General features: G+C 44.7%; 1 protein-coding gene across 6 annotated transcripts in view; it reads right to left on the minus strand.

The window, feature by feature from the left end:
• The window catches only part of ATP10D (ATPase phospholipid transporting 10D (putative)), a 118,174-nt gene that overhangs the window by 70,875 nt on the left and 34,867 nt on the right, over positions 1-12,432 (minus strand). Inside the window, exon 1 of one of the 6 annotated variants that reach the window (XM_075127940.1) lies at positions 7,911-8,178. The exons of the other annotated variants lie outside the window; for them this stretch is intronic. The gene's annotated coding sequence lies outside the window, so the exon portion shown is untranslated. Of the gene's footprint in view, positions 1-7,910; positions 8,179-12,432 lie in introns of those variants that run through there. 6 annotated transcript variants of the gene reach the window in all.

Genomic DNA, 12,432 nt, shown 5'->3' on the forward strand with positions numbered 1-12,432 from the left:
CAACCTCTAAGTTTTGAGCTTCTCATCCTCACTCGCAAGGCTTTGCTACTACTCTTCCCTCATCCCCCTACAGTCAACAGGGTCTAGCAGACTGAACAGAGGACCGGAAGTCTGGAACTACTGAGTTCTAATTACCACCTCGTTACTGACTTGCTGTGTAGCCTTGGGCAAGTCACTTAACTTTTCTGCATCAGCTTTTCCTCTGTAAAATTACCTGTCTTACAGTGATATGGTATGGATTAATTAGTTAATAGTTATAGTGCTTTGAAGCTGTATATCACTATATATTGTGCTACTACACTCACACATCATTTACATTTCCCTGTACACCACCCTCACTTTTTTCTTGACCACTCCCTTTGACTCCTTCCATCCTCTCCTGACAACATGCCTCCTTTCAGGTCATTATTTTCACTTGCAATGATCTCCAAATTATTGTTAGCTACGTGAGCTCACTCACACACACACACACACGCATACATACTCCTGTTCCACAAAGCTTTCCAACTGTTATGTCTCTAACTCACTGTGTGCGCGTGTTCTGATTTGGTATCATTTTATACTGTACCTCCACATGACTAGACTGACCTACAGGTATCAATGGAAGGCCCTCTGCTTCTGCACCAGGTCTTTGTTCCCAATGGAGCCACTCTGCCAGAGCTCCCTTTTAGGAGCTGAAGGGCTACATTAACTTTCCTGGAAAAATCTCTGCAGGGGCCAATCAAAAGAAAGATAGACAGTGCATATTCTCACCAGGCCTACTTTCCATCGCCTTCTATTCATGGGTTTTCAGCCTCTTAGGGAGCTCTGTAAGCAAAGAGGTACAAGCTGTGACAGATGTTGGTTCTGAAGCAGCTGATACCACCTTCCACAGGAAGGATTTGACACACACACAGAGGTCGCAGCTGCATGTGAATCATATGGGCCTCTGTTAGTTGGCCAGTTTTACCTACTGCGCAGGCCCACAAATACCTGTGGCAGTACATAAATAATGACGCTTTGATTTCAGTGTCAAAACTACACAGACTAAATGTACACAAGGCTTTATGTTTTAGCCTCCTAATCTGTTTTGACAATGAAGAGTTATTAAACATGCAGAGGTTTAGAGAAGTAATGAGCACCCACAGGCCTGAGGATCAATTTATATTGTGGAAAGCAAACAATAATAATCCTCTCTTGGGAAGGCATTTGTTATTGTTTTCTCTGTAACAAGAAACTGCAAAAGGCATTAACAAAAGTCTTTGCAAATCCAAAGCAAATCTGCACGGAGTCATCTTTAATGGAGTTGCCTTTAGTAAATCAGAATTTGAATTCTCACATATAAAACAAGATCAACATTTTTTCTGGGACACTTGTGTTACAAACAACAGAAGCTACCCGTGCAGTTAAATGGCCTGTAGGCATACAGAATATAGCCTGCAGACATCTGAACTCCACCAACTAAGAGAAAGGTTTGGCTGCTTTCAATTCTCAGGCCCTACTCCTCCATTGCCTTGTAACTTGTGTAGTAATTTATACTGATGTAAAGGGGATGTAAAACACTACCAGATCAGAATAGCACACAGGTGAAAGTAACTATGGAAGGTGCACGTCCATGCCAGTATCTGGCCCTACAGTGCTACCTACAAGCCTGATTTAGTACAGGGAACAAGTAGAAAGCTTGACAGTGCGTTAGAGTACAATAAAATCAGAGTTTACTGTACATTCAGAGTCACAAGGGCACAGAAGTGGGATCTGAACAAATAAAGTGACAAGAATCCACACTCAGCTCACTCCAACACCATGCAAAATGACACCTGAGAAGCAGTAGGAGCCAGCAGCAGCAAAGAAGTTTTCCCCATGGAACATGGAGATTTTTTAACTGTAGCTTCTCTCCGCACACCCTTCCTCAGCAGCACTGCTGCCTTCATGTTGGCTCTATCCCATCAATAGCTCCCCAACATTGAGAGTGAATGGGTTTAAAGACGCCTCTACAGCTTACAAATTGCCCCCGTCATAGAAAGATGCTCTGCTCCATCCCACAAGCTGCCTTCCCTCGAAATCCCTTTCTCATATTTCCCGTCCTCTTCTGGAACCCTTAACACACCTTAACCTGCATAAGACCTCCTCTGGTTTCTAAGCAGTTCAAATACAGTTAGAAGCCCCTGCTCAACACAGCAATCAGCAAGGTGCCTTCTGCAGCTGTTAGGAACTAGGAAGTGCCGGGGAGCTGGCACAAGGACAATTACAAGGTAATTTAAACTGTAAATAAAATCCCACATGGCTGGATAATGTTGATAATGTCTCAGGGAGTGGGAGTAATACCTTTAAGTAAAACTAGATATGGCCCCAAAATCGGAGGAGGATATTTAGGATCCATATCACAATTTTGCATCAATCCCTGTATTTATAATAGGCCAAATCTAAATGGCCCCAGATTTTGAGGGTTCAAAATTCAGATCTGAATTTTGCAGCTCAGTCTCAGGCTCATCATGTTCAGAATGGGGATACGTGAATGCCACGGAGTTTCAGGTTCCACACCCTTTTCCGAAATCCTTGACCACAGGACTCCCTTTTTTAATCCTGCCCTCTCTCTCTGTTCCTCTTCAGAGCCTCTCATAAATGAAATGCACACCTTGCTTATGTTCACGTGGCCAACATACAATGTTCTATTCTATGCTCCCAAGTGTTTCTATCTATTTAGGGCCATGTCTACACTAGAAGTGTTTTACTGGTATAGAAATACCAGTACACTACACCAGCAAAGTGCTCCTAGTGCGGACGCAACTGTACTGGCAGAACTACACTTAGTACAACGATAGTAAAATTGGTTTCAGAGTAGCAGCCGTGTTAGTCTGTATTCGCAAAAAGAAAAGGAGTACTTGTGGCACCTTAGAGACTAACCAATTTATTTGAGCATAAACTTTCGTGAGCTACAGCTCACTTCACCGAATGCATCCGATGAAGTGAGCTGTAGCTCACGAAAGCTTATACTCAAATAAATTGGTTAGTCTCTAAGGTGCCACTAGTACTCCTTTTCTTTTTGATAGTAAAATTGCCACCCACAAGCAAAACAAGCTATACAAGCAAGACCTGAAATTTTAATGTAAAAAACAAGCTGGGGAAATACCCTTCAGGTCTTCTTAGAAAGAGAAAAAGGGCACAACCCACATTTGGAAAAAAAAAAAATCCTCTGTGGGTCATCCTCAAAGAAAACAAACTTTTTAGTCCTTCTTTTGAATATAGCTTTCTAAATGTGAACCAGTGTAGTGTTATTTTCCCTAAAATGCGAGGAATGAAGTACCCATTCATTTCAATGGGACGTTAACTCCAAAGCTAATGGCAATTTAACCGTCAACACTAATTATATCACTGCTTTCAGTTTAGCAGAAACAGCCACCTACTCCCCTTGGCCATTATTCTTAGAAGTCTGAGGCTATATCTACACCAGGGATTGGCAACGTTTGGCACACGGCCTGCCAGGGTAAGCCCTCTGATGGGCCAGGCCGGTTTGTTGACCTGCCGTGTCCGCAGCTTTGGCCGATCGCGGCTCCCACTGGCCGCGGTTCGCCGCTCCAGGCCAATGGGGGCTGCGGGAAATGGCGTGGGCCAAGGGATGTGCTGGCTGCAGCTTCCCGCAGCCCCCATTGGCTTGGAGCAGCGACCTGTGGCCAGTGGGAGCTGCGATCAGCCAAACCTGCGGACGCAGCAGGTAAACAAACCGACCCGGCCTGCCAGGTTAAAACATTGCCGATCCCTGATCTACACTATGGGGTCTATAGTAGCACACCTGCAGAACCGTAGCTATGCCGGCATAACCCCATAACGTAGATACAGTCTATAGCGACAAAAGTTTTTTTTCTGTCACTGTAGAAACAGTACCTCCCTGAGAGGCCATAACTAGGTTGATAGAAGCATTATTCCATCAGCCTAGCTGCGTCTACACAGGAGGCTAGGCTGGCATAGCTACGGTGCTCTGGGATGTGGATTTTTCACATCTCTCAGCACCATAGCTCTGTCAGCCTACATTTACTTTGTAAGCCCCTAGAGGCAAGAACCCATCTCTTCTTTTTATTCAGTGAGGCACCAACTATATTTTGGGCTTTCCTTAAGTTATAATGCAAGAGCAGAATTGTGTGTGTGTGAGATTGCATAGCAATATCCAGAGAAGTCATGTTGTTATTGTAAGGGAATTTTTGCTGCCATGACACAGATGGTCCGCAAAACAGTATACTGTACAATGGAATTAAAGATAAAAGTGAAATTTAATTGTCCAATTCTGCAATGAATCAATGACAAAGCTGAAGTGCCTACCAGGTGAGAGACAATCAGTACATTTGTCTGTAATAATACACATTTGTCCACTGTTCGAAGATATTCTTGACAGGAATAACCTGTGAATCCACTTTAACCACTACAAAAGGTGCTGTAACACTGTAAAGCGTGCCTGTTGAACGAGAACAGCTTCAGACCTCTGAAACAAGTTCAGTAGGCTCACTACCAACAATATCTCACAGCTCAACCACAAATAGTTTTTATTTTAGTTTCTCATATAGCTAAAAAATGAAACTGTATGGTGTAGTGGCCTGAACACAAGACAGAGACCAAAAACCTCCCAGGTTCTAACCGTGGGCCTTCCACTGACTTATGCTGTGACCTTGAGTTAGTCACTACGGTCAAGGTTTTTGGTACCTCCCTAGAGATTTTGGCCTTGTCTTCGCTAGGAAAAGATGTCATAGAGTGGATATACCCTTTCAGAGATGCTGGGCACCCAAAGCTCTCAACTGCAGCATCCACAATCAGTGACCATTTTTGAAAATTTCAGCTTTCATCTCTCTATCTCAGATTTTCCTCCTGTAAATAATACCTTCCTCATAGGTCAGTTGTGAGGATCCATTATTAGATAACGACAGTACAATAGTTTGAAGGATGACCCAGTGGTTAGGATAGCCTAGGATTTGGGAGACCTGGATTCAAATCCCTGCTCTGCTACAGACTTCCCGTGACACCTTGGACAAGTCACTTAGGCCTAGTCTGCACCTAAAACTTAGGTCAACCTAGCTATGTCACTCAGAGGTGTGAAAAAGCCATTCCATCGCTGTAGCAAGTCTCTACACTATAGATACTATACTGGAACAGCTAAATGCCACAGCTGTGGCACTGTATTGTGGGCATACCCCAAGTGTCTCCGTGCCTCAGTTCCCTATCTGCAAAGTGGGGAAAATAGCCCTTCCCTACTTCACAGGGGTGATCCAATACATTAAATACATTAAAGATTCTGAGGTGCTCAGATACTATATAGAAGTATTAAAATAGCATTAAAATAAATCCTACTGTTCAATATCCAAAACTGCAGCACAACAGTTTCCCCTTTAGGAACTATTACTTCTGTGTAATTTTAAGCAACTTTTTGTGCTCAATTTTAGATGAAGTGCCCGATTCTGCAACTTATTTTATGCAGGTACTTCTCTGTGACCACATGAAGACCCACGGATTTCAATAGGACCCCGTGTGTGCCCACGTCTGCCTACTTGCTACAAGTTGCAGGGACTAAATCCTTAATTACTACAAAATATGGAAAAAACCAGTCCCTCTCCCTAATGTCTGTGACAAATAATAATAAAAAAAATCCAATTCAAACTTTCACTTTCTAGATTAAGGTTTCTGCCTTTCTGCAAAGCTCAATGGACTACATTTACATAAAAAGGAAACGTCTGACGGGAAGCAGCTCCTAAAATAATATAAGTAAGTTTCACTTCAAGTTCTCCATTGTCTGACATTTACACATAATCCCTTGTATTATCAACGAAAAGAGTAACATGGAGACGATAATGCTAAACAGCAACACTACAGAGTTTTCCATAATACTAGCATGTATATAGACTAGATCACATGCTTTCAAAGCAAAAGAAAGCTACTGAATTAGTAAAAACAGGACTTCTCTTATGCTACAACCAATGCATCTAAGAACATAAGAACAGCCATACTGCGTTAGACCAAAGGTCCATCAAGCCCAGTATCCTGTCCTCTGACAGTGGCCAATGGCAGGTGCCCCAAAGGGAATGAGCAGACAGGTTAAAATCTTTGAGTTTAATACTGAAATTCAAAGGTCAAATATACTGCATTGTAGTATCTCTTCTTACAGAATGATTAACACTCCACTGAGACCCACGGGCATGACCCTGCACTATTTATGCAGTGGTTTTGTAGCCAGTGTCGGTCCCAGGATATTAGAGAGGCAACTGGTAGGGTAATATCTTTTATTGAGCCAACTTTTGTTAGTGAGAAATAAGCTTTCGACCTATACAGAGCTCTTCTACAGGTCTGAAAAAGGTACAACACTCTTTTATTTAGCTGTGACACTCTTAGTACTTTTCTCAGACATGAAGAAGAGCTCTGTATAGCTTGAAAGCTTGCCTCTCTCACCGGCAGAAGTTGGCCCAATAAAAGATATTACCTCATCCACCTTTTCCTTCTACTCAGTTAAAACTTTATCTGACTAAAGAGTTCAGATTTCACTGAAAGAACTGCACATGCTGTATTCCCATTTGCAGAAGATTTCCAGGACTGTACCTATTTCTATACTGGCAAACTTTTCTACTTTGTTCATAATCAAGTTCTGACTTAAACTTGACTAGAAAATATTTGTTTTTCTGATCATCAATTTTTCCATGGAACTGTTGAGGCAGTTTGAGTCTGACCCTTCAAAGGTCTCACACATTGGGCACTAACAACGAGGAGTCCTTGTGGCACCTTAGAGACTAACAAATTTATTTGGGCATATGCTTTCGTGGGCTAAAACCCACTTCATCAGATGCATGGCGTGAAAAATACAGTAAGCAGTATATATATTACAGCACATGAAAAGATGATAGTTGCCGTAGCTTAAGCTACAGCAGCAGAGACTGAAGGTTTCCTAGTCTGAAGGTACACAATATTTTATTAATTGTTTACAGACTGAAATCAACAATAACCACACACTTTCCTAGCTATTATTTTCTCTTGGTTTGAGCATTGGCCTGCTAAACCCAGAGTTGTGAGTTCAATCCTTGAGGGGGCCATTTAGGGATCTGGGGCAAAAATTTGGGATTGGTCCTGCTTTGAGCAGGGGATTGGACTAGATGACCTCCTGAGGTCCCTTCCAACCCTAATATTCTATGATTCTGCTTCCTTCCCCACATTTAGGGGCATAGAGAGATAGGAAAAGGGCCAGCGCAGTTACTAAATTCTTTGTGACTGGACCATAACAACACAGACTAGGATCTTCACTTGGACAGTGCCCTCAGTTCTAGCATGTTTAATAATGTATTAGTAGTTGGCCAAGCCCAATACAAAAGAAGTCTGGTATGAAATGTGTACACTGTATAGGGCCTAGTGCAAGACCTCACCACAACCACAGGCAAACCAGCAATTGTCTCTCTGAATTAATGTACAGGTTCTCCTTTATCTTCATAATTATAAAGCAGTTCCACCAAACACCAAATCTAGGTTTTGCTTTTACATACCTTATCATTGGTACTTTTGTAACCCCCCCACCCCACCCCACCCCACTAACACCAATGAGGGAAAAGAATCGGCTACAAAATATACGCAGAGTCTGACTGTATTTCATGCTTCTCTTCCACCCCCACCCCCCCACGGCCTAGTGTAACCTTCCTACAGAAGATGTAGGGCTGTCTGCATTCAGAAAATAGAGGTAATGCATTCACTCCTATGGGGCGCAAATAAACATAATCCGGGGGTAGTTAAAAGAAAATCATGCGGGACGAATGGCCTGAATTAACCTATGGGGCACTCCTGAGGGATTATCACGCTGCTCCTCGGGCAAACCACCACAAGCTTCAGCAGGAACCTGAGCGACCCAGCCCAAAGGAAGACGCGCGGGGGCCGGGGTGGAAGGAAAGAGTTAGCAGCAGGGGTTTCACGCTTACCAGTCCCGCTATGCGCATCCCAGCGTCACGGCCGCGAGCCCCCAAACCGCGGCGGAGACGCGGCCGCGCAGCGTGGCCAGGTCACGCGGAAGGCGCTTCTGCCCCAGCCATTTCTGCGGCCGAATCCAGCGCCGCTGCGCCCCGCGCCTCACTCAGCACCAGGTCCCTGCCTTCGCGAGGCTTCGGCTGGGACATCCTCCTTCCCCGGGGGGCTGCAGGGAGCAGCGAATCACAGCCCGGCCTCGCCCCCTCTGACGTCTCCTCCAGGCGCCTCTTGAGCGGCTCTCCCTCACTCCCTCTGGTGGGAGCACCGCAGCCTTTCTCTGCTCGAGTATGTTCACTCCTCTCTCCGGACCTCGCTTCTCTTTAGTTTTACCTTTCCTGTCTTCTGCTCTTTGCTTCCTGTCTGCTCCCTTTTCTTGTCCTGTCCTCTCCCCTCTTCCTTCCTTCTTCTCCGCTGTTCCACTCTGCCCTTTGTACGGCGTTGAGGGGGAGAAATGGCATGTGCGCCCATTCACGGTTCAAAATTTCGTGGAGGTAATGACGTTCACCACTTGTTTTAACAAAGCTGCAGACCTGCTAACTTGCGTTGATTTGGAGGAGGAGGCGGCTTTCTTATTTTGGGAATTCTTTTAGGGCAGTGTTTAAATTGCTCTTGCGACGTGTGTGTTTGAATGAGTTATTAAAAACTTCACTTACGATTATTTGAATTTCCCCGAAGGTAAAAATTTCACCCATTTTAAAACAGCAACCCTAGAAACTGAGAGAAAATAATGAACATATAAGAGGAGTTACTGAGTAGCTGTAGGCTTGGCAAAAGCAGTGGTGCTTTCCTTTTGTTTGTTTTAGAAGTGTGAGGGGTAAAATACACGCACACACACTGATTGGGATATGAGAGACCACAGAATCATAGGTTTCAGAGTAGCAGCCGTGTTAGTCTGTATTCGCAAAAAGAAAAGGAATACTTGTGGCACCTTAGAGACTCACAATTTATTTGAGCATAAACTTTTGTGAGCTACAGCTCATTTCATCAGATGCATTCAGTGGAAAATACAGTGGGGAGATTTATATACATAGAGAACATGAAACAATGGGTGTTACCATACACACTGTAACGAGAGTGATCACTTAAGGTGAGCTATCTGCTACTCAAGATCCACAAACCTGGAAATCGTGGACGCCCCATCATCTCAGGCATTGGCACTCTGACAGCAGGATTGTCTGGCTATGTAGACTCCCTCCTCAGGCCCTACGCTACCAGCACTCCCAGCTGTCTTCAAGACACCACTGACTTCCTGAGGAAACTACAATCCATCGGTGATCTACCTAAAAACACCATGCTGGCCACTATGGATGTAGAAGCCCTCTACACCAACATTCCACACAAAGATGGACTACAAGCCGTCAAGAACACTATCCCTGATAATGTCACGGCTAACCTGGTGGCTGAACTTTATGACTTTGTCCCCACCCATAACTGTTTCACATTTGGGGACAATGTATACCTTCAAATCAGTGGCACTGCTATGGGTACCCACATGGCCCAACAGTATGCCAACATTTTTATGGCTGACTTAGAACAACGCTTCCTCAGCTCTCGTCCCCTAACGCCCCTACTCTAGTTGCGCTATATTGATGACATCTTCATCATCTGGACCCATTGAAAAGAAGCCCTTGAGAAATTCCACCATGATTTCAACAATTTCCATCCCATCATCAACCTCAGCCTGGACCAGTCCACAAAAGAGATCCACTTCCTGGACACTACGGTGCTAATAAGCAATGGTCACATAAACACCACCCTATACTGGAAACCTACTGACCTCTATTCCTACCTATATGCCTCCAGCTTTCATCCAGACCACACCACATGATCCATTGTCTACAGCCAAGCTCTACGATACAACCACATTTCCTCCAACCCCTCAGACTGAGACAAACACCTACAAGATCTCTATCAAGCATTCTTACAACTACAATACCCACCTGCTGAAGTGAAGAAACAGATTGAGAGAGCCAGAAGAGCAGCCAGAAGTCACCTACTACAGGATAGGCCCAACAAAGAAAATAACAGAACACCACTAGCCATCACCTTCAGCCCCCAACTAAAACCTCTCCAACGCATCATCAAAGATCTACAACCTATCCTGAAGGACGACCCATCACTCTCACAGATCTTGGGAGACAGGCCAGTCCTTGCTTACAGACAGCCCCCCAACCTGAAGCAAATACTCACTAGCAACCACATACCACGCAACAGAACCACTAACCCAGGAACCTATCCTTGCAACAAAGCCCGTTGCCAACTGTGTCCACGTATCTATTCAGGGGACACCATCATAGGGCCTAATCACATCAGCCACACTATCAGAGGCTCACTCACCTGCACTTCTACCAATGTGATATATGCCATCATGTGCCAGCAATGCCCCTCTGCCATGTACATTGGTCAAACTGGACAGTCTCTTCGTAAAAGAATAAATGGACACAAATCAGACGTCAAGAATTATAACATTCAAAAACCAATCGGAGAACACTTTAATCTCTTTGGTCACTCACAGACCTAAAAGTTGCAATTCTTCAAAAAAAAAAAAATTCAAAAACAGACTCCAACGAGAGACTGCTGAATTGGAATTAATTTGCAAACTGGATACAATTAACTTAGGCTTGATTAAAGACTGGGAGTGGATGGGTCATTACACAGAGTAAAACTATTTGCCCCCCTCTCCCTCCCCCTCCCCCCCCCCCCCCCCCCCCCGTTCCTCAGACATTCTTGTCAACTGCTGGAAACTGTTTCTCCCCCCATCCCCTGCTGGTAACAGCTCACCTTAAGTGATCACTCTCGTTACAGTGTGTTTGGTAACACCCATTGTTTCATGTTCTCTGTGTATATAAATCTCTCCACTGTATTTTCCACTGAATGCATCTGATGAAGTGAGCTGTAGCTCACGAAAGCTTATGCTCAAATAAATTTGTTAGTCTCTAAGGTGCCACAAGTTCTCCTTTTCTTTTTACAGCATCATAGAATATCAGGGTTGGAAGGGACCTCAGGAGGCCATCTAGTCCAACCCCCTGCTCAAAGCAGGACCAATCCCCAACTAACTCATCCCAGCCAGGGCTTTGTCAAGCCTGACCTTGAAAACCTCTAAGGAAGGAGATTCCACCACCTCCCTAGGTAACCCATTCCAGTGCTTCACCACCCTCCTAGTGAAAATTTTTTCCTAACATCCAACCTAAACTTCACCCACTGCAACTTGAGACCATTACTCCTTGTTCTGTCATCTGGTACCACTCAGAACAGTCTAGATCCATCCTCTTTGGAACCCCATTTCAGGTAGTTGAAAGCAGTTATTAAATCCCCCCTCATTCTTCTCTTCTGCAGACTAAACAAACCCAGTTCCCTCAGCCTCTCCTCATAAGTCATGTGCTCCAGCCCCCTAATCATTTTTGTTGCCCTACGCTGGACTCTTCAAATTTTTCCACATCCTTCTTGTAGTGTGGGGCCCAAAACTGGACACAGTACTCCAGATGAGGCCTCACCAATGTCGAATACAGGAGAATGATCACGTCCCTTCATCGGCTGGCAATGCCCCTACTTATACAGCCCAAAATGCCGTGAGCCTTCTTGGCAACAAGGGCACACTGTTGACTCATATCCAGCTGATCGTCCACTGTAACCCCAAGGTCCTTTTCCGCAGAACTGCTGCCTAGGCATTCGGTCCCTGTGGCAGTGTATGGGATTCTTCCGTCCTAAGTGCAGGACACTGCATTTGTCCTTGTTGAACCTCATCAGATTTCTTTTGGCCCAATCCTCTAATTTGTCTAGGTCCCTCTGTATCCTATTCCTACCCTCCAGCATATCTACCACTCCGCCCAGTTTAGTGTCATCTGCAAACTTGCTGAGGGTGCAATCCACACCATCCTCCAGATCATTAATGAAGATATTGAACAAAACTGGCCCCAGCACCGACCCTTGGGGCACTCCACTTGATACTGGCTGCCAACTAAACATGGAGCTATTGATCACTACACATTGAGCCCGATGATCTGGCCAGCTTTCTGTCTACCTTATAGTTCATTCATCCAGCCCATACTTCTTTAATTTGCTGGCAAGAATACTGTGGGAGACCGTGTCAAAAGCTTTGCTAAATTCAAGAAATAACACATCCACTGCTTTCCCCTCATCCACAGAGCCAGTTATCTCGTCATAGAAGGCAATTAGGTTAGTGAGGCATGACTTGCCCTTGGTGAATCCATGCTGACTGTTCCTGATCACTTTCCTCTCCTCCAAGTGCTTCAGAATTGATTCCTTGAGGACCTGCTCAATGATTTTTCCAGGGACTGAGATGAGACTGACTGGCCTGTAGTTCCCCAGATCCTCCTCCTTCCCTTTTTTTAAAGATGGGCACTACATTAGCCTTTTTCCAGGCTTCCGGGACCTCCCCCGATCGCCATGAGTTTTCAAAGATAATGGCCAACGGCTCTGCAATCACATCCACCAACTCCTTTAGCACCCTCAGAT

Source organism: Caretta caretta, chromosome 4 (assembly GCF_965140235.1).
Source record: "Caretta caretta isolate rCarCar2 chromosome 4, rCarCar1.hap1, whole genome shotgun sequence".
NCBI classification, from domain to species: domain Eukaryota; kingdom Metazoa; phylum Chordata; order Testudines; family Cheloniidae; genus Caretta; species Caretta caretta.